General features: G+C 45.8%; 1 long non-coding RNA gene across 1 annotated transcript; it reads right to left on the minus strand.

The window, feature by feature from the left end:
* Positions 1–3323: 3323 nt before the first annotated feature.
* On the minus strand, positions 3324–19463 carry LOC116968638. Its single transcript, XR_004410495.1, has 3 exons — positions 19453–19463; positions 9209–9215; positions 3324–3808 (listed from the first exon to the last, which is right to left on the minus strand). It is a non-coding gene; the product is annotated as an uncharacterized LOC116968638 (long non-coding RNA).
* Positions 19464–20398: the final 935 nt, after the last annotated feature.

The following is a 20398-nucleotide window of genomic DNA, read 5'->3' on the forward strand; positions in this document are numbered from 1 at the left end:
TTTATTCTTTGGAGCGCAGAAGGTTAAGGGGGTACTTGATATAGGTCTTTAAAATGATGAGAGGGATAGACAGAGTTCACGTGGATAAGCTTTTCCCATTGAGAGTAGGGAAGATTCAAACAAGAGGACATGAATTGAGAATTAAGGGACAGACGTTTAGGGGTAATACAAGGGGGAACTTTTTTACTCAGAGAGTGGTTGCTGTGTGGAATGACCTTCCAGTGGAAGAGGTGGAGGCAGGTTCGAATTTATCATTTAAAAATAAATTGGATAGGTATATGGATGGGAAAGGAATGGAGGGTTATGGTCTGAGTGTAGGTAGATGGGACTAGGGGAAAATAAGTGTTCGGCACGGGCTTGAAGGGCCGAGATGGCCTGATTCCGTGCTGTAATTGTTATATGGTTATAACATGGATAGATGACATCTCACGGAGTGCTGGAGTAACTCAGCGGGTCAGGCAGCATCTGTGGAAAACACGGATAGGTGAAGTTTCACAGAGTGCTGGAGTAACTTAGCGGGTCAGGCAGCATCTGTGGAGAACATGGATAGGTGACGTTTCTCAGAGTGCTGGAGTAACTCAGCGGGCCAGTCAGCATCTGTGGAGAACATGGATAGGTGACGTTTCCCAGAGTGCTGGAGTAACTCAGCGGGTCAGGCAGCATCTGTGGAGAACATGGATAGGTGACGTTTCACAGAGTGCTGGAGTAACTCAGCAGGTCAGGCAGCATCTCCGGCGAACATGGATAGGTGACGTTTCACAGGACAATGAAGCTAGTGGGAGAACTAGGGTGGGGGAGAGATGGATAGAGAGGGAAGGCAAGGGTTACTTGGTTGTAGAAATCAATATTCATATCGCTGAGTATTAATCTGCCTGTCCCGCTGAGTTTCTACAGCATTTTGTGTCTGTCTTCAGTGTAAACCTGCATCTGCTGTTCCGGCACATTTTGTCTTGCCCACATTGACCAAGATGCCCCATCTACACTAGTTCCTCCTGCCTGCATTTGCTCCACATCTCTCCATGCCTATCCTATCCATGCACCTGTCAAGAGTCAAGAGTGTTTTATTGTCATATGTCACAAAATGAACAATTAAATACTGACTTACGATACGATAGAACTTTATCTATCCAAGGAGGGAAACATAAAACACAAGATAAAGGTGGTCATGGTGGCGCAGTGGTAGTGTTGCTGCCTTACAGCGAATGCACGCCGGAGATCCAGGTTCAATCCCGATTACGGAGTGCTGTCTATACGGAGTTTGTACGTTCTCCCCGTGACCTGCGTGGGTTTTCTCCGAGATCTTCGGTTTTCTCCCACTCCAAAGACGTACAGGTTTGTAGGTTAATTGGCTTTGGTAACATTGTAATTGTCCCCAGTGTGTGGAGTAGTGCTAGTGTACGGGATGATCACTGATTAGTGTTAATGTGCGGGGACCGCTGGTTGCCACGGACCTGGTGGGCCGAAGGGCCTGTTTCTGCGCTGTATCTCTAAACTAAACTAAACTAAACTAAACTAGACATGAAACATGAAATTAAAGTGATGAGTGGAAAGGATTGGGGATGTGCAAAGATTGGGGAGGGGGAGAGGGGTAGTCAGTCTACCCCACAACAGAAGGGGGTGGAGTTGTACAGTTTGATAGCCACGGGGAAGCAGGATCTCCTGTGGCGTTCTGTGCTGCATCTTGGTGGAACCAGTCTGTTGCTGAAGGTGCTCCTCAGTGTGTCATGGAGCAGGTTACGTAGCAGCACAACAGTAGTGTAAACATATTGCACTGTAAAACCCTTACTAAACAGCAAAAAAAGTTCAGTGTATATTAGAGAAACAGACAATTAGTCCAAATAGTCCTTTCCAAATGTCTTCTAAATACCATTGTACCAGCCTCCTCTACCTCCTCTGGCAGCTTGTTCCATATACCCACCTCCTGGGTGAAGGGTGTGAATTAATTATGGTAGACAAAAATGCTGGAGAAACTCAGCAGGTGAGGCAGCGTCTAGATGCATGCTGCCTCATCCGCTTAGTTTCTCCAGCATTTTTGTCAACCTTCGATTTTTCCAGCATCTGCAGTTCTTTCTTAAACAAGTTAATTATGGTAGTGCTTTAGGAATGTTGGATTCAGCCAAGTCTTAAACGATGCCTCTGTAGAATAATCTATTCCGTTTTGGACTAATCATGCTTTTTTTGTTGATGGGGTGAGAAAACATGAATCTTTGAGGCTGGGCAAATAACCATGGGTCAGGCAAACTAGTTTAAATTGGACAAATTGCATTTTCACTTCAAATGAAATAAATTGACTTGTTTAACCGTTGCTTATTCTTCCACATGAACTCGTTTACAGCATCTGCAGACTCCTTTTAATTTAAAATTATTTTAAAATAGGGTTTGACTTAGTCAAAGCTTCACTTGAAGACCCAACATTTTGCATCTTTGAACCAAGAATTGGAGACCCAAAAATCTGTCGAATTGGTTATCAAAATTACAGTGTGCTCCCCAGAATGATGTTCCCTCTTGGGAACATTTTCATTATAATTCTTCACTTTTCCTTCAAATTCGATTTTTTTAAAAAAGTTTCAGCTTCTGAACTATAAACAGCACTTTTATTTTAAATATCCTTCGCAGACTTGGTGCGCTGAAGGGCCTGTTTCCACTCTGCATCTCTAAAACTATAACTAAACTCAGGCGCACGGCTTGTTGTGGGAATTACAGAGACATGGCTGCAAGAGGGCCGGTATAGGGAACTGAATATTCAAGGTTATATCTCCTATCGAATAGACAGACAGGTGGGCAGAGGGGCTGGGGTAGCTCTGTAGGTGAGGAATGGCATTCAGTCCCTTGCAAGGGGTGACATTGAAACAGGAGATGTGGAGTCAGTATGGATAGAACTAAGGAATTGTAAGGGTAAACAGACCCTAATGGGACTTATCTAAAGGCCCCCAAACAGTAGCCTGGACATAGGGTGCAAGTAGATTCAGGAATTAAAATTGGCATGTAGTATAGGTAATGCTACAGTTGTTATGGGAGATTTCACAATGCAGGTAGGCTGGGAAAATCAGGTTGGTACTGGACTCCAAGAAAGGGAGTTTGTGGAGTGCCTCCGAGATGGATTCTTAGAGCAGCTTGTATTGGAGCCAACCAGGGAGAAGGCAATTCTGGATTTAGTGTTATGTAATGAATTGGATTTGATAAAGGAACTTGAGGTCAAGGAGCCATTAGGAGGTAGTGACCATAACATGGTCAAGTATAATCTACAATTGGAGGGAGAAGGGTGGATCGGAGGTGTCAGTGTTACAGTTGAATAAAGGCGACTATGGAGTCATGAGGGAGGAGCTGGCCAAAGTTGACTGGAAAGATATCCTAGCAGGGATGACAGTGGAACAACAATGGTAGGTATTTCTGGGAATAATACAGAAGGTTTAGGATCAATTCTTTCCAAATACGAAGAAAGTTTCCAAGGGGAGTAAGGGGCGACCGTGGCTGACAAGAGACGTCAGGGACAATTTAAATGTAAAAGATAAGAAGTACAACATAACAAAGATGAGCGGGAAGCAAGAGGATTGGGTAATGTTTAAGGAGCAACAGAAGATAACTAAAAAGACAATACAGGGACAAAAGATGAGGTCCGAAAGTAAGCTAGACAAGAATATAAAAGAGAATAGTAAAAGCTTCTTTAGGTATGTAAAGAGGAAAACATTGGTAAAGACCAAAGTTGGACCCTTGAAGACTGAAAAAGTTGAATTTATTATGGGGAACAAGGAAATGGCAGATCAGTTGAACAGGTACTTAGGATCCGTCTTCAATAAGAAGGACACTCCTGATGTAGTAAGAACTGAAGGAAATCCACATTAGGCAGGAATTAGTGTTGGATAGACTGATGGAACTGAAGGCTGATAAATCCCCAGGGCCTGGTGGTCTGCATCCCAGGGTACTTAAGGAAGTAGCTCTAGAAATTGTGGATGCATTGGTGATCATTTTCCAATGTTCTTTAGATTCAGGATCAGTTCATGTGGATTGGAGGTTAGCTAATGTTATCCCACTTTTTAAGAAAGGCGGGTGAGAGAAAACAGGAAATTATAGACCAGTTAGTCTGACCTCGGTGGTGGGGAAGTTGCTGGAGTCAATCATTAAAAGATGAAATACAGCATTTGGATAGCAGTACCAGGATCAGCCCAAGTCAGCATGGATTTACGAAGGGGAAATCATGCTTGACTAATCTTCTGGAATGTATTGAGGATCTAACAAGGAAAATGGACAAGGGAGGGGGGCCAGTGGATGTGGTGTACTTGGACTTTCAGAAAGCATTTGATAAGGTCCCACATAGGAGATTAGTGGGCAAACTTAGAGCACATGGTATTGGGGGAAGAGTGCTAACATGGATAGAGAAGTGGTTGGCAGACAGGAACCAAAGAGTAGGGATTAACAGGTCCCTTTCAGAATGGCAGGCAGTGACTAGTGGGGTACCGCAAGGCTCGGTGCTGGGACCGCAGATATTTACAATATACATCAATGATTTACTGTAGATGAAGGGATTCAAAGTAACATGAACAATTTTGCAGATGTCACAAAGCTGGGTGGCAGTGTGAACTGTGAGGGATGATGCTATGAGAATTAAGGGCGATTTCGACAGGTTGGGTGAGTGGGCAAGTGCTTGGCAGATGCAGTTTAATGTGGATAAATGTGAGGTTATCCACTTCGGTAGCAAAACCAGGAAAACAGATTACTATCTAAATGGTGTCAATTTGGGAAAATGGGACGTGCAACGGGATCTGGGGTTCCTTGCTCATCAGTCAATGAAAATAAGCATGCAGGTACAGCAGGCAGTGAAGAAAGTGAATGGTATATTGGCCTTCATAACAAGAGGAGTTGAGTATAGGAGCAAAGAGGTCCTTCTGCAGTTGTACAGGGCCCTAATCAGACCTTTGTGTACAGTATTGTACCCCTAATTTGAGGAAGGACATTCTTGCTATTGAGGGAGTGCAGCGTAGGTTTACAAGGTTAATTCCCAGGATGGTGGGACTGTCATATGCTGAGAGAATGGAGCGGCTGGGCTTGTACACTGGAATTTAGCAGGATGAGAGGAGATCTTATTGAAACATATAAGATTATAACCATATAACAATTACAGCACGGAAACAGGCCATCTCGGCCCTACAAGTCCTTGCCGAACAACTTTTTTCCCTTATTCTCACCTGCCTGCACTCATACCATAACCCTCCATTCCCTTCTTATCCATATGCCTATCCAATTTATTTTTAAATGATACCAACGAACCTGCCTCCACCACTTCCACTGGAAGCTCATTCCACACCGCTACCACTCTGAGTATAGACGTTCCCCCTCATGTTACCCCTAAACTTCTGTCCCTTAATTCTGAAGTCATGTCCTCTTGTTTGAATCTTCCCTATTCTCAAAGGGAAAAGCTTGTCCACGTCAACTCTGTCTATCCCTCTCATCATTTTAAAGACCTCTATCAAGTCCCCCCTTAAACTTCTGCGCTCCAGAGAATAAAGAACTAACTTATTCAACCTATCTCTGTAACTTAGTTGTTGAAACCCAGGCAACATTCCAGTAAATCTCCTCTGTACTCTCTCTATTTTGTTGACATCCTTCCTATAATTGGGCGACCAAAATTGTACACCATACTCCAGATTTGGTCCCACCAATGCCTTGTACAATTTTAAGATTACATCCCAGCTTCTATACTCAATGCTCTGATTTATAAAGGCTAGCATACCAAAAGCTTTCTTTACCACCCTATCTATATGAGATTCCACCTTCAAGGAACTATGCACGGTTATTCCCAGATCCCTCTGTTCAACTGTATTCTTCAATTCCCTGCCATTTACCATGTACGTCCTATTTTGATTTGGCCTGCCAAGGTGTAGCACCTCACATATATCAGCATTAAACTCCATCTGCCATCTTTCAGCCCATTTTTTCCAAATGGCCTAAATCACTCTGTAGACTTTGGAAATCCTCTTCATTATCCACAACATCCCCTATCTTGGTATCATCTGCATACTTACTAATCCAATTTACCACACCTTCATCCAGATCATTGATGTACATGACAAACAACAAAGGACCCAACACAGATCCCTGAGGCACCCCACTAGTCACCTGCCTCCAACCCGCCAAACAGCCATCCACCATTACCCTTTGGCTTCTCCCATTCAGCCACTGTTGAATCCATCTTGCTATTCCTGCATTGATACCCAACAGTTGAACCTTCTTAACCAACCTTCCAAAATTCAAGAAGATTAGTCAAACATGACCTTCCAGGCACAAATCCATGTTGACTGTTCCCAATCAGACCCAGTTTATCCAGATGCTTATATATATTATCTCTAAGTATCTTTTCCATTAATTTGCCCACCACTGAAGTCAAACTAACAGGTCTATACTTGCTAGGTTTACTCTTAGAACCCTTTTTAAACAATGGAACAACATGCGCAGTACGCCAATCCTCGGGGACTATTCCCGTTTCTAATGACATTTGAAATATTTCTGTCATAGCCCCGGCTATTTCTACACTAACTTCCCTCAATGTCCTAGGGAATATCCTGTCAGGACCAGGAGACTTATCCACTTTTATATTTTTCAAAAGTGTCAGTACTTCTTTTACTTTGAACCTCATAGTATCCATAGCTACTCTACTAGTTTCCCTTACCTCACATAATTCAATATCCTTCTCCTTGGTGAATACCGAAGAAAAGAAATTGTTCAATATCTCCCCCTTCTCTTTTGGCTCTGCAGATAGCTGTCCACTCTGTCTCTCCAATGGACCAATTTTATCCCTCGTTATCCTTTTGCTATTAATATAGCTGTAGAAACCCTTTGTATTTACTTTCACCTTACTTGCCAAAGCAACCTCATATCTTCTTTTAGCTTTTCTAATTTATTTCTTAAGATTCTTTTTACATTCCTTGTACTCCTCAAGCACCTCATTTACTTCATACTGCCTATAATTATTGTAGATCTCCCTCTTTTTCCGAACAAGATGTCCAATTTCCCTTGAAAACCAGGGCTCTTTCCAATTTTTACTTTCCTTTCTACCGAACAGGAACATAAAATTTCCCCTTTAAATGTCCTCCATTTCTCTTCTACATCTTTCCCATAAAACAAAATGTCCCAGTTCACTCCTTTTAAATCATCTCGCATCGCATCAAAGTTAGCCTTTCTCCAATCAAAAATCTCAACCCTAGGTCCAGTTCTGACCCTCTCCATAATTATATTGAAACTAATGGTATTGTGATCACTGGACCCGAAGTGCTCCCCAACGCATACCTCTGCCACCTGTCCCATCCCATTTCTTAACAGGAGGTCCAGCACTGCCCCTCCTCTAGTAGGTACCTCTATGTATTGCTGCAAAAACTATCCTGCACACATTTTACAAACTCCAAACCATCCAGCCCATTTACAGAATGTGTTTCCCAGTCTATGTGTGGAAAGTTGAAATCTCCCACAATCACTACCTTGTGCTTACTACTAATATCTGCTATCTCCTTACATATTTGCTCTTCCAATTCTCGTTCCCCATTTGGTGGTCTATAATACACCCCTATAAGTGTTGCTACACTTTTCCCACTTCTCAGTTCCACCCAAATAGCCTCCCTAGATGAGCCCTCCAATCTATCCTGCCAAAGCACTGTTGTAAAATCTTCCCTGACTAACAATGCAACACCTCCACCTCTTGCCCCTCCAATTCTATCACACCTGAAGCAACGAAATCCTGGAATATTTAGTTTCCAATCACAGCCCTCCTGCAACCATGTTTCACTGATCGCCACAACATCATACTTCCAGGTGTCTATCCAGACTCAAAGCTCATTCACCTTTCTTACAATGCTCCTAGCATTAAAATATACACATTTAAGAAACCCCCCGTCTCTTATTCTGTTTATTTCCTTTTTTTTCTTTCTCCTCTTGTGTCCGAGAGCTTCCCGCCTCCCATTCTGTCTACTAGCTTTCTCTATTTGAGTCCCTCGCCCCAACCATTCTAGTTTAAAGTCTCCCCAGTAGCCTTTGCAAATTTCCCCGCCAGGATATTCGTCCCCCTCGGGTTTAAGTGCAACCCATCCTTTCTGTACAGGTCCCACCTTCCCCAAAAGAAGTCCCAATGATCCAGAAACTTGAATCCCTGCCCTCTGCACCAGTCTTTCAGCCACGCATTTATCCTCCACCTCGCTCCATTCCTACTCTCATTGTCGCGTGGCACAGGCAGTAACCCTGAGATTGTTACCTTTTTGGTCCTTTTCCTTAACTCTCCTCCCAACTCCCTAAATCCTCCCTTCAGGACCTCTTCCCTTTTTTTACCTATGTCATTGGTACCTATATGTACCACGACCTCAGCCTCCTCTCCCTCTGATTTCAGGATATCTTGGATGCGTTGAGACACATCCGAGACCTTGGCACCAGGGAGGCAGACCACCATCCTGGTCTCCCGACTGCGTCCACAGAATCGCCTATCCGACCCCCTAACAATAGAGTCCCCAATTACTATTGCCCTCTTCTTTTTTTCCCTACCTTTCGGAGCAACAGGGCCGGTCTCTGTGCTGGAGGCCCGTCCGCTGTCGCTACCCCCGGGTAGGCTGTCACCCCCATCCGTACTCAAACAGGAGTACTTATTTGCAAGGTGTACCGACATTGGAGTACTCACTCGTTCCTGCCTCTGCCCCTTGCCCTTCATTAGCGTGACCCACAAGTCTCTGTCCCGTGGTTTTGGAGTGACCACCTCCCTATAACGCCCCTCTATGACCTCCTCACTCTCCCTGACCAGACAGAGGTCATCGAGCTGCTGCTCCAGGATCCTAATACGGTCCCTTAGGAGCCCCATCTCGCTGCACCTGGTGCAGATGTGGACGTCTGGAGGGCCATCCGACACCATGACCTCCCACATCTGACATCCAGAACAGTACACTGCTCTGACTGTCATTATATAGGATTTGGACATGCTAGAGGCAGGAAACATGTTCCCAATGTTGGGGGGAGTCCAGAACCAAGGGCTGCAGTTTGAGAATAAGGAGTAAGCCATGTAGAACGGAGACGAGGAAATACTTCTTCACACAGAGAGTTATGAATTCTGTGGAATTCTCTGCCTCGGAGCACTGTGGAGGCTGGTGCTCTGGATACTTTCAAGAGAGAGCTAGATAGGGCTCTTAAAGATAGCGGAGCCAGGGGATACTGCAGATGCTGGTTTGAACCAAAGATAGACACAAAATCTGTAATATCTCAGTGGGTCAGGCAGCATCTGTGGAGAAAAGGAATGGGTGACATTTAGGGTCGAGACTCTTCTTCAGACTGAGAGTCAGGGGTGAGGGGAACGAGAGATGTGGAAGACATTTGAAAGCAGATGATGATCAAGGAATAGTAGATTGGTTCGTTCGAAGGTAGATACAAAATGCTAGAGTAACTCAGCGGGACAGACAGCATCTCTGGAGACAAGGAATGGGTGACATTTCGGGTCGGGACCCTTCTGCAGACTAGAATGGTTCATTGTTGGCGGGGGGAGAAAATGACAACAAGGCATATAACCAGTAAAATTAATCAGGACAGTGTAATCAAACCTGAAACATCACCTGCCACTTTTCTCCAGAGATGCTGTCAGTCCCTCTGCGTTCCTCCAGCCTTTTGTGTCTATCTTCGGTTTTTCATTGATCTTTGACATTGCCCTCCATGGTGAATAGAGCTTTTGGTATACAGGCCTTGTTTTCTCAGGACCGCATGATGGTGGGGAGGTCAGTACCCCTGATGGACCGGGCAATATCCACCACCTTTTATAATCTCCTTCTTACCTGGGGTTTCAAGTTGCCGAACCTGGCCGTGATGAAATCATTCAAAGATGCTGCCATGTACAGGTCCACCACCGATTTTCCGGCACCCTTGGTTCCAGAGCCTTTCTGGATTATTCTTTTTGCCGGACATAAAGAGGTCATGGTCTCCGAGGGGAGTTCAATGGTACTGGAGCGGTCCATCTAGGCCACCGGTGGGCTGAGATATCGGCCCGCAAAGTTGGCCGTGGAAGTGGACAATTGGAACGGATCTGCCGGCTCTGGTCGCCGGCGGCAAATTCATCCCGCCAATCGGCACAGAAGTCCCGATGAGGTTAAGATCAGCCGCCTCACCCGGCCTGGGTACCACATTTTCGGGGGGAGTTCCGGGGGAATTTCAAGAGCGCACTCACAATTTTGTCTGGACCACTAGTTGCCGCAGAATCGGTGGTGGACCTGTACATTGTGTTTGTTTGCGTATGTGCACTGCTTGATGTTAGTGTTTGAGGTACTTTTCCCGGGGTTGGGATGAATATCCACTCATGGATTCAGTCGACACTGGATAACTATCTCTCCTGCCTAGAGTCACACAACATGCAAGCTGGTCATTCGGCTCAACTTACTCAAACGGACCAACATGTCCCATCTACACTAGTCCCACCTACCTGTGTTTGGCCCATAACCTTCCTAAACCGTTCCTATCCATGTACCCGTCCGTTAGGCTTCACATATGAACCCTGTTAGAGAGGAAAGATGTTGTCAATCTGGAGGAGAGGGAGCAGAGAAGATTTACGAGATGTTGCCAGGACTCGAGGGCCTGAGCTATAGGGAGAGGTTGGGCAGGCTAGGACTTTATTCCATGGAGTGCAGGAGGCTGATCTTATAGAAGTGTATAAGATCATGAAAGGAATAGATTGGGTAAATGCACAGTCTTCTACCCAGAGTTGAGGAAATCGAGAACCAGAGGACATAGGCTTAAGGTGTGGGGGGAAAGATTTAATAGGAACCTGAGGGGCCACTTCTTTACACAGAGGCTAGAAGGTGTGTGGAGCGAGCTGCCAGAGGAGGTAGTGGACTATAACAATATTTAAAACACATTTGGATGGATAGGGCAAGTTTAGAGGGAAATGTACCAAATACAGGCTGGTGGGACTAGTATAGCAGGGACATGCTGGTCGGTGTGGGCAAGTTGAGTTGAGAAGCCTGTTTCCACGCTGTATCTCTCTTTGAGCAGGTTCTTCGAGTTATAAATTCACCGCTACTATCGAACTATCCATGTGAAACCACTGGCTTACTATTTTAAGCCATTTCCATACATCACACAGAGGGGAAATAATTCAGAGTTCAGGCAACCGATGAAGTAATCAATTATTCCTACTCCGCAGCACGCCCCGTGTAATAATGAATTAATTGATGCTCTGTTCCATTATGTGGCCATTTAGAATGCGCAAGGCATTTTTGGCTGCAATCTTTCATAAGTAATGACTGTGCCACATTCTCGACAAAGAGTTTTGTGCAGCAGCATTAATTATATCCTGCCACTTCACCTTCCAAATGCCAAATTAAACTTTACGGCCTTGTCGATTTATGTGCTTTTGATTTGTATCGAGATTTACTTTGGTAGTCTGAAGAAGGGTCACCCGAAACGTCACCCATTCCTTCTCTCCAGAGACGCTGAGTTATCCAGCTTTTTGTATCTATTTACGATGGATGTTGCGAGGACTGGAGAGCCTGAGCCATAGGAGAGGTACAGCAGGTTTGGTGTGCAGGAGGGTGAGGGGAGACCTTAGAGAGGTGTACAAGACCGTGGAGGGAATAGATAAAGTGAATGCAGTATGTTACGCAGGGTTTGGGAACCAAGAACCAGAGGACATAGGTTGAAGGTGAGATGGGAAAGATTTACTTTCAGACACGAAACGTCACCTGCCCCTTTTCTCCAAGATGCTGTCTGTCCCGCTGAGTTCCTCCAGCCTTTTGTGTCTATCTTTGGTTTTTCATTGATCTTTGACATTGCCCTCCATGGTGAGTAGAGCCTTTTGGTTCCAGAGCCTTTCTGGATTATTCTCCGAGACTTTACTGGAGAACCTACCTGATCTCCCGGTTGCTCAACACTTAATTATCCTCCCATTCCCACACTGACCTTTCCGTCCTTGGCCTCCTCCATTGTCAGAGTGAGGCCCAGCGCAAATTGGAGGTAGGGTTTGGACGATCAAATTGAAATTAGCTTCCTTGAAGTTGTTGCCAGGAGATCTGTTTGAAGAAGATTAAATAAATTAGTGGGTTTAGCGTGAGCATTGGCTGCAGCTCACTGCATTGGTCATAATTAGCAATGTTGGATACATGTAAACATGTATGATTCCTGAGGCCTGACATTAGGGTGGTTGGAGGTATCCAGTTGTCTGTTTCACAATTGCTGCTAGTCAGAGGGTGGTGATTGTGTGGAATTCTTTGCCACAGAAGGCTGTGGAGGCCGTCAATGGATATTTCAAAGGCAGAGATAGATAGATTTTTGTTTAAGAAAGAAACTGCAGATGCTGGAAAATCTACTGTAGACAAAAATGCTGGAGGAACTGAGCGTGTGAGGCAGCATTTATGGAGAGAGGGAATAGGCGAGGTTTCGGGTCGAGACTCTTCTTCAGACTGACAGAGATAGATAGATTTTTGATTAGTGCGGGTGTCAGGGGTTATGTGGAGAATGCAGGAGAACGGGGTTAGGAGGGAGAGATAGATCAACCATGATTGAATGGCGGAGTAGACTTGATGGGCCGAATGGCCTAATTCGGCTCCTATCACTTATGAAAAACATTATCTGTGAGAAAAACATTTTTCACACAGAGTGGTGAATCTCTGGAATTCTCTGCCACAGAAGGTAGTTGAGGCCAGTTCATTGGCTATATTTAAGAAGGAGTTAGATGTGGCCCTTGTGGCTAAAGGTATCAGGGGGTATGGAGAGAAGGCAGGTATGGGATACTGAGTTGGATGATTAGCCATGATCATATTGAATGGTGGTGCAGGCTCGAAGAGCCGAATGGCCTACTCCTGCACCTATTTTTCTAAGAACTTATGAACAGCACCTCAAAATTTACCTGGGCAGCTTATACCCCAGTGGTATGAACATTGATTTCTCTAACTTCAAGTACCCATTGCTTTCCCTCTCTCTCCATCCCTCCCCTTCCCAATTCTCGCACTAGTCTCACTGTCTCTGACTACATTTTATCTCTGTGCCCACTCTCGTCATCGCTCTGAAGAAGGGTCTCAACAGAAACATCACCCATTCCTTCTCTCCAGAGATGCTGCCCGTCCCGCTGAGTTACTCCAGCATTTTGTGTCTTATCTTTGATTTAAAATACATTTTGAACGGTCTGGAAATAGGAAAGGTTGAGAGGGATATGGGCCAAATGCAAGCAGGTGGGGCTAGAGTTTGTACGTTCTCTCTGTGACTGTGTGTATTTTCTCTGGGTGCTCCGATTTCCTCCCACATTCCAAAGACGTGCAGGTGTGTAAATTAATTCTGAAAATTGCCCCCCAGTGAGTAGGGTAGACCTAGTGTACGGGTTATCGCTGGTCAGCGCGTACTAAAAAAATGAAAACATAGCCATGAGGAACTGTAGATGCCTGCGTACTTTAAAAAAAAGATGCAAAGTGCTGGAGTAACTCAGTGAGGTGCAAGTGTCCCAGCCTGACGTTTCAACCACAAAATGTTTTACGACGAGACTGTTCTAACTTTATGAAAGCAAAATTTTTTCCCAGATTACTGCCTGGATTAGAGGGCTTCAGCTACAGGGAGAGGGTCGGATAAACTTGGATTGTTTTCTGTGCAACGTCAGAAGATGAGAGGAGACTTGGCAGATGTATATAAAATGATGAGTGGTCCAGATAGGGCAGACTGTCAGAATCTTTCTCCCCCAGGCTGCAAATGTCCAAGACAACACCTATCCATATCCTCCAGAGATGCTGCCTGACCTGCTGAGAGTATACAAGAAGGAACTGCAGATGCTGGAAGATCGAAGGTACACAAAATGCTGGAGAAACTCAGCGGGTGCAGCAGCATCTATGGAGCGAAGGAAATAGGCGACGTTTCGGGCTGAAAACACCTGTCCCTTCACCTCCCCCCTCGACTCCATTCAAGGACCCAATCAGTCGTTATAGGTGCGACAAAGGTTCACCTGCATCTCCTCCAACCTCATCTACTGCATCCGCTGCTCTAGATGTCAGCTGATTTACATCGGGGAGACTAAGCGGAGGTTGGGCGATCGTTTCGCCGAACACCTCCGCTCAATCCGCAATAACCTACCTGAACTCCCGGTGGCTCAGCACTTCAACTCCCCCTCCCATTCCCAATCTGACCTCTCTGTCCTGGGTCTCCTCCATTGCCAGAGTGATCAACACCGGAAATTGGAGGAACAGCATCTCATATTCCGCCTGGGTAGTTTGCGTCCCGATGGCATGAACGTTGAATTCTCCCAGTTTTGCTAGCCCTTGCTGTCTCCTCCCCTTCCTTAAACCTCGAGCTGTCTACTCCCATCCCCCCGCCCTCGGGCTCCTCCTCCTCCCTTTTTCCTTCCTTCTCCCCCCCCCCCCCTATCAGTCTGTAGAAGGGTTTCGGCCCGAAACGTCGCCTATTTCCTTCGCTCCATAGATGCTGCTGCACCCGCTGAGTTTCTCCAGCATTTTGTGTACCTGCTGAGAGTATAGTTCAGTTTATTATTGTCACGTGTACCGAGGTACAGTGTAAAGCTTTTTTGTTCTGTGCTAACCAGTTAGTGGAAGGACAATACAGGATTACAATCAACCCATCCACAGTGTACAGATATAGGATTAAGGGAATATCGATTAGTGCAAGGTAAAGTCCGATTTAAGATAGTCTGAGGGATATTTTAAGAATAAGGGGAATTCATTTAGAAAGGAGATGAGGAAAACTTTTTCACACAGAGAGTTGAGAGTCTGTGAAATTCTCTGCCTCAGATGGTGGTGGAAGCCGTTTCTCTGGATGCTTTCAAGAGAGAGCTGGACAGAGCTCTTAAAGTTAGCGGAGTCAAGGGATATAGGGAGAAGGCAGGAACAGGGTATTAATTGTGGATGATCGCCATGATCACGATGACTTGCGGTGCTGGCTCGAGGGGCCGAATGGCCTACTCCTGCACCTATTGTCTATTGTCTTCAATGAATAATAATGAATGAATAAAAATGTTATTAGCCAAGTAGGTCCACATACAAGGAATTTACATTGGTGCTTTGCTCGCAAGTAACAACAAGATATTCAGTAGACAATTAAAAATAAAATATTATAATTCAAACATGCGAAAATAAAGTACCGAAGTAAAAAGAGGCTGCGGTCTTTTGGCTGTTGAATAGAGTTACTGCTCATGGGAAGAAGCTGTTTTCATGTCTGACTGTGGCAGCTTTGATAGTCCGGAGTTGCCTCCCAGAGGGAAGTGATTCAAATAGTTTGTGGCCGGAGGTTAGAGCGGCAGGAAACATCTGCCAATGCAGTAGATGGTAGGTGGGGACTGCTCTCTGGTTGGTGATAGGATGGTTAGAACATAGGACAGTACAGCACAGGAACGGGCCCTTCGGCCCACAATGTTTGTGCCGAACATGACGCCAGGTTAAACTCTCATCTCCCTGTACATGATCCATATCTCTCTCTCTCCCCTCTACTTCCACATGCCCACATAAAAGCTTCTTAAACACCCGTCATTTCTGCCTCCATCACCTCCCCAGGTCAGGCATACCAGGCCCCCACCACTGCCTCGCGCATCCCCATTAAACTTTCCCCCTCTCTCCTTATAGCGATACCTTCTAGTCTTGGACATTTCCAGCCTGGCGTAAAAAGAGTCTACCCTAACTGTGCCTCTCATTATTTTATAAACTTCTAACTGGTCTCCTCTCAACCTCCGACATTGCAGAGAAAACTATGCAGGTCTATCCAACCTCGCCCTGTAGCTGAAGCCCTCGAATCCAGGCGGCTTTCTGGTAAAACATTTTGTTTACAAAAAGTTAGAACCTTTTCCTCATAAAACATTTTGTGCTGCGCCCGTCCATCTAACGGTTTCTAATCAGGACGCAAGGAACTGCCGATGCTCGTTTACATAAAAAGACAAAGTGCTGGAGTAACTCCGCAGTCGCTGGGGGGCCTGGTCTGGAGAAAGGCAGGTTTGTGATCCTGTGTGGAGGTCAGGTAACTGGAGGAGCTTTGATTGAGCGTGTGAATCCTGTGGAAGGATAAAGTGAAGCTGAGATCTATGGAGTGAGCTGACCTATTCCAGCACTTTGTGGCGCAGCGGTAGAGTTGCTGCCTTACAGCGCCAGAGACCCGTGTTCGAACCTGACCATGGGTGCTGCCTGTACGGAGTTTACGTTCACCCTGTGACCACGTTGGTTTTCCCCGGGTACTCCGGCTTCCTCTCACACTCCAAAGACGTGCACGTTTGTAGGTTACTTGGCTTCTGCAAGTCGTAAATTGTCCCTGGTGTGTAGGATAGTGTGTGGGGATCGCTGGTCGGTGTGGACTCGGTGGGCTGAAGAGCCTGTTTCCGCACTGTATCTGCAAAGTCACTCAAATAAGACTTGGCTGCTTTTTAAGCAGGCGTTGTGTTATGCAGAAGCAACACATTACATTGCATGTTGCAAGTGCATCACACCAATATTTAGTTTAGTTTACGTTAGAGAAACAGTCCCTTCGGCCCACTGAGTCTGTGCCGATCAGCGATCACCCCATTCATTAGTTCTATGCTACACACTAAGGACAATTTACAGAAGCTAAATAACCAATAACCCTGCACATCTTTGGAATGTGAGAGGAAATGGGATATGACAATAAAACATTCATGACTTGAAACCGGAGGAAACCCACGTGTTCACAGGGCGAATGTGCAAACTCCGCATGGACAGCTCCTGAGGTCAGGATCGAACCCTGGTCTCTGGATCTGTGAGGCAGCAACTAATCTCATGATTTTATACACATCTATAAGATCACCTCTCATCCTATATAGAGGATGGGAGCTGCCTGGCTTGAGGATAGAACTGAAAAGTTGGATTAGAAATATCTAAATTCCCATCCTTACTGTTTTGTTTTCCAGCCGAATGAATCGTTACCATCCACCCACTCGATGGACAATGCCTCTTCGCGACTCTCGTCATTTATCCGCACCATTTCATGCTTGCCTTGCTGCCTCAACAATCCCAAGGACCACAACGGCACCATCTCGGGGACTTCCTGCAGCTCCACAACGTCACTTCCTGAGTACAAGCGGAACGAGGAAAATTGCATCACCCACGTCAGCCTCGAGAACTGCAATGGGAATGTGTACAAAAGCATTGTGGTAGGTGCATGGCATTCTTCCACGGCTCAGATACTACTTTATAGCAGAGACACAGCATGGAAACAGGCCCTTCGGCCCACTGATTCCGCGCCGACCAACAATTGGATAGGATGCACTAGTTCCTGCTTGCTAGGGACAATTTACTGAAGCCAATTAACCTACAATCCCGTATATCTTTGAAGTGTGGTAGGAAAACGGGGCACTGATGTTAGTCAGGGGTTATGGCGAGAAGGCAGGAAAATTGGGTTAGGAGGGAGAGAAAGATCGGCCATGATTGAGTGGCGGATTAAGCTTGATGGGCCGAATGGCCTAACTCTGCTTCTATGAACATATGAGCACCCGAAGAAAATCTCATGCGGTCACGGGGAGAATGTACAAACTCCCCACAGACAGCACCCACAGTCAGGATGGAACCCGGGTCTCCGGCGCTGTATGGCAGCAGATCTACCATTGCTGCAATATATTTGTGACTTCTGAATAAAACATTTGGAAATGTGAAAAGTTGAAAACCCAGGAGCTTGTTTCCATGCTGTTTAGCTCAAAGTCTACAACAGACGCAAACTTTAATGAGATTCTGGTTTCTCTCATAAGGGGCAAGAGTCAGAGGATATAGAATGACACAGTGTGGCCCTTTGGCCCATCTTGCCACCACTGGCCACATGTCCCACCTGCTTGCATTTGGCCCATATCCCTCCAAACTTGTCATATCCATGTACCTGTCCAATTGCTTCTTAAATGTTGCGATAGTCCCTGCCTTAACTTCCTCATCTGGCAGCTCATTTCATACACCCGCCTCAATGTGAGAGGGGAAAGATTTAATAGGGACCTGAGGCGCAGCTTTTTCACACAGGTGGGTGTAGTGGTACAGAAGGCTGAGAGGTGGTCCAATAGAGGTGTATAAAATCATGAGGGGAATAGAAAGAGTGATTGCAGAGGGTTTTTTATCCCGGGAGGGGAATCAAGACCAGAGGGCATGTGTTTAAGGTGAGAGGGGCAAGATTTAATAGGAATCTGAGGGGTGTTGGGTTTTGGGAGCGAGCTGCCAGAGGAGGTAGTTGTGGCAGGAACTACACAATATTTACAAGTCAACTGAACAGGTACATGGATAGAAAATGTTTCAAGCGATATGGGCCAAACGTGGGCAGAGAGGGGGAGGGGAAGAGAGGAGGGAGAGAGATAGAAGGGAAGAGAACGAGAAGGGAGGTAGAGAGCCGGGAAAAAGAGAGAGATGGACAGAGTTGGTTCCTGGGAGAGAGACAGCGATCAACGATCTAAGGAGGAAGGGAGAGAGGGGGGGGGGGGGGGGGGGGGAGGGAGAGGGGGTGAACAACTCCAGGAACAACTCTCCCTAGACTGCCCCGCTCCCATCTTGTGCAGCGGGGCAATATTGGCAATTTTCCAATCATCTGGAACCACTCCCGACCAATGATTCTTGAAATCTCACCATCAATGCCCCCACAAACTCTAATGCCTCCTCTATCAGAACCCTAGGGTATAGTCCATCCGTTCCAGGTCACTTCTCCACCTTCTCCCTAGTAACATCCACTCCACTAACGTCCACCCCGACTCACTTGAAGTTCGGCCACATTGCTGGTGTCTTCCACTGTGAAGACTGATGCAAATAATGTTATTCCACTCCTCTGCCATTTCTTTTGTTCCCCATTATCACTTCTCCTGCATTATTTTCCAGCGGTCCAACGTCCATTCGTGCTTTTTCCAGCATCCCACCATAGCTAAAATCAAACCATTCCTCCAATTTGACGACTTTGAAAAGATCATCCATGCATTCATCTCCTCCAGCCTTGATTAATGCAACTCCCTATACACTGGCATCAGCCAATCTTCCCTGTCCCACCTGCAACTGGTCCAAAACCCCGCAGCGAGTCTTCTAACGGGTACCCGTAAAAGGCACATCACCCGATCCTGGCCTCTCTCCACTGGCTCCCAGTATGGTACAGAATCAATTTCAAGCTCCCCCTATTCGTATACAAAGCCCTTAACGGCTTGCCCCATCCCCTATATCAAAAACCTTCTAGCCCACCATTTTACCTCCAGGTCCCTCAGGTCGGCCTACTTGGGGCTACTGACTATCCCGCAGTCCAGTTTTAAGCTCAGGCGTAACGGCGCTTTTGCGGTTGCAGCACCTAGACTGTGGAACAGCATCCCTCTCCTCATCAGAACTGCCCCCTCCATCAACTCCTTCAAGTCGCGGCTCAAAACCTTTTTCTACTCCCAAGCGTTTCTTGAGGTCCTCTGAGGGGGCACTGTAAACAGTTTATGTATGTATTGTTAGATCTATGTACCACTGTATGAAGCACGTTAGTAGAAATAAAATTGACTGACTGACTGACTGACTTTCTTACTCCTAATATAGCTGAAGAAACCCTTGCTATCCTCTTTTCTTCTGCAGTTGTATAGGGCTCTGGTGAGACCACATCTGGAATACTGTGTACAGTTTTGGTCTCCTAATTTGAGGAAGGACATCCTTGTGATTGAGGCAGTGCAGCGTAGGTTCACGAGATTAATCCCTGGGATGGCGGGACTGTCATATGAGGAAAGATTGAAAAGACTAGGCTTGTATTCACTGGAGTTTAGAAGGATGAGGGGATATCTTATAGAAACATATAAAATTTTAAAAGGACTGGTCAAACTAGATGCAGGAAAAATGATCCAAATGTTGGGCGAGTCCAGAACCAGGTGCCACAGTCTTAGAAGAAAGGGGAGGTCATTTAAGACTGAGGTGAGAAAAAAACTTTTTCACCCAGAGTTGTGAATGTATGGAATTCCCTGCCACAGAGGGCAGTGGAGGACAAATCACTGGATGGATTTAAGAGAGTTAGATAGATCTCTTAGGGCTAGTGGAGTCAAGGGATATGGGGAGAAGGCAGGCACGGGTTATTGATAGGGGACGATCAGCCATGATCACAATGCTGGCTCGAAGGGCCGAATGACCTCCTCCTGCATCTATTTTCTATGTTTCTATTATTATATTATTAGCTAGCTTACCTTCGTATTTCATTGATCAACCGTATTGCCTTTTTAGTCTTTGTAATTATGCCGTCTCTTTCAGTTTAAAACTGTCGTTAACTTTTCTTCTGTCACACTGGCTGCTTTCTCCCCCTAAAATCTTTCTTCCTCTTTGGAATGCCTGCCATTGCTGTTCCACCGTCATCCCTTCCATGGTCCCCCTTTCCAGTCATCTTTGGCCAGCTTCTCCCTCATGCCTCTGCGGTCTCCTTTGCTCAGCTCCAATACTGATGTATCCAGTTTCACCTTCTCCCTCTCAAATTACAGATTTCAAACTGATCA

This window comes from Amblyraja radiata, chromosome 45, assembly GCF_010909765.2.
Source record: "Amblyraja radiata isolate CabotCenter1 chromosome 45, sAmbRad1.1.pri, whole genome shotgun sequence".
In the NCBI taxonomy this organism is placed as follows: domain Eukaryota; kingdom Metazoa; phylum Chordata; class Chondrichthyes; order Rajiformes; family Rajidae; genus Amblyraja; species Amblyraja radiata.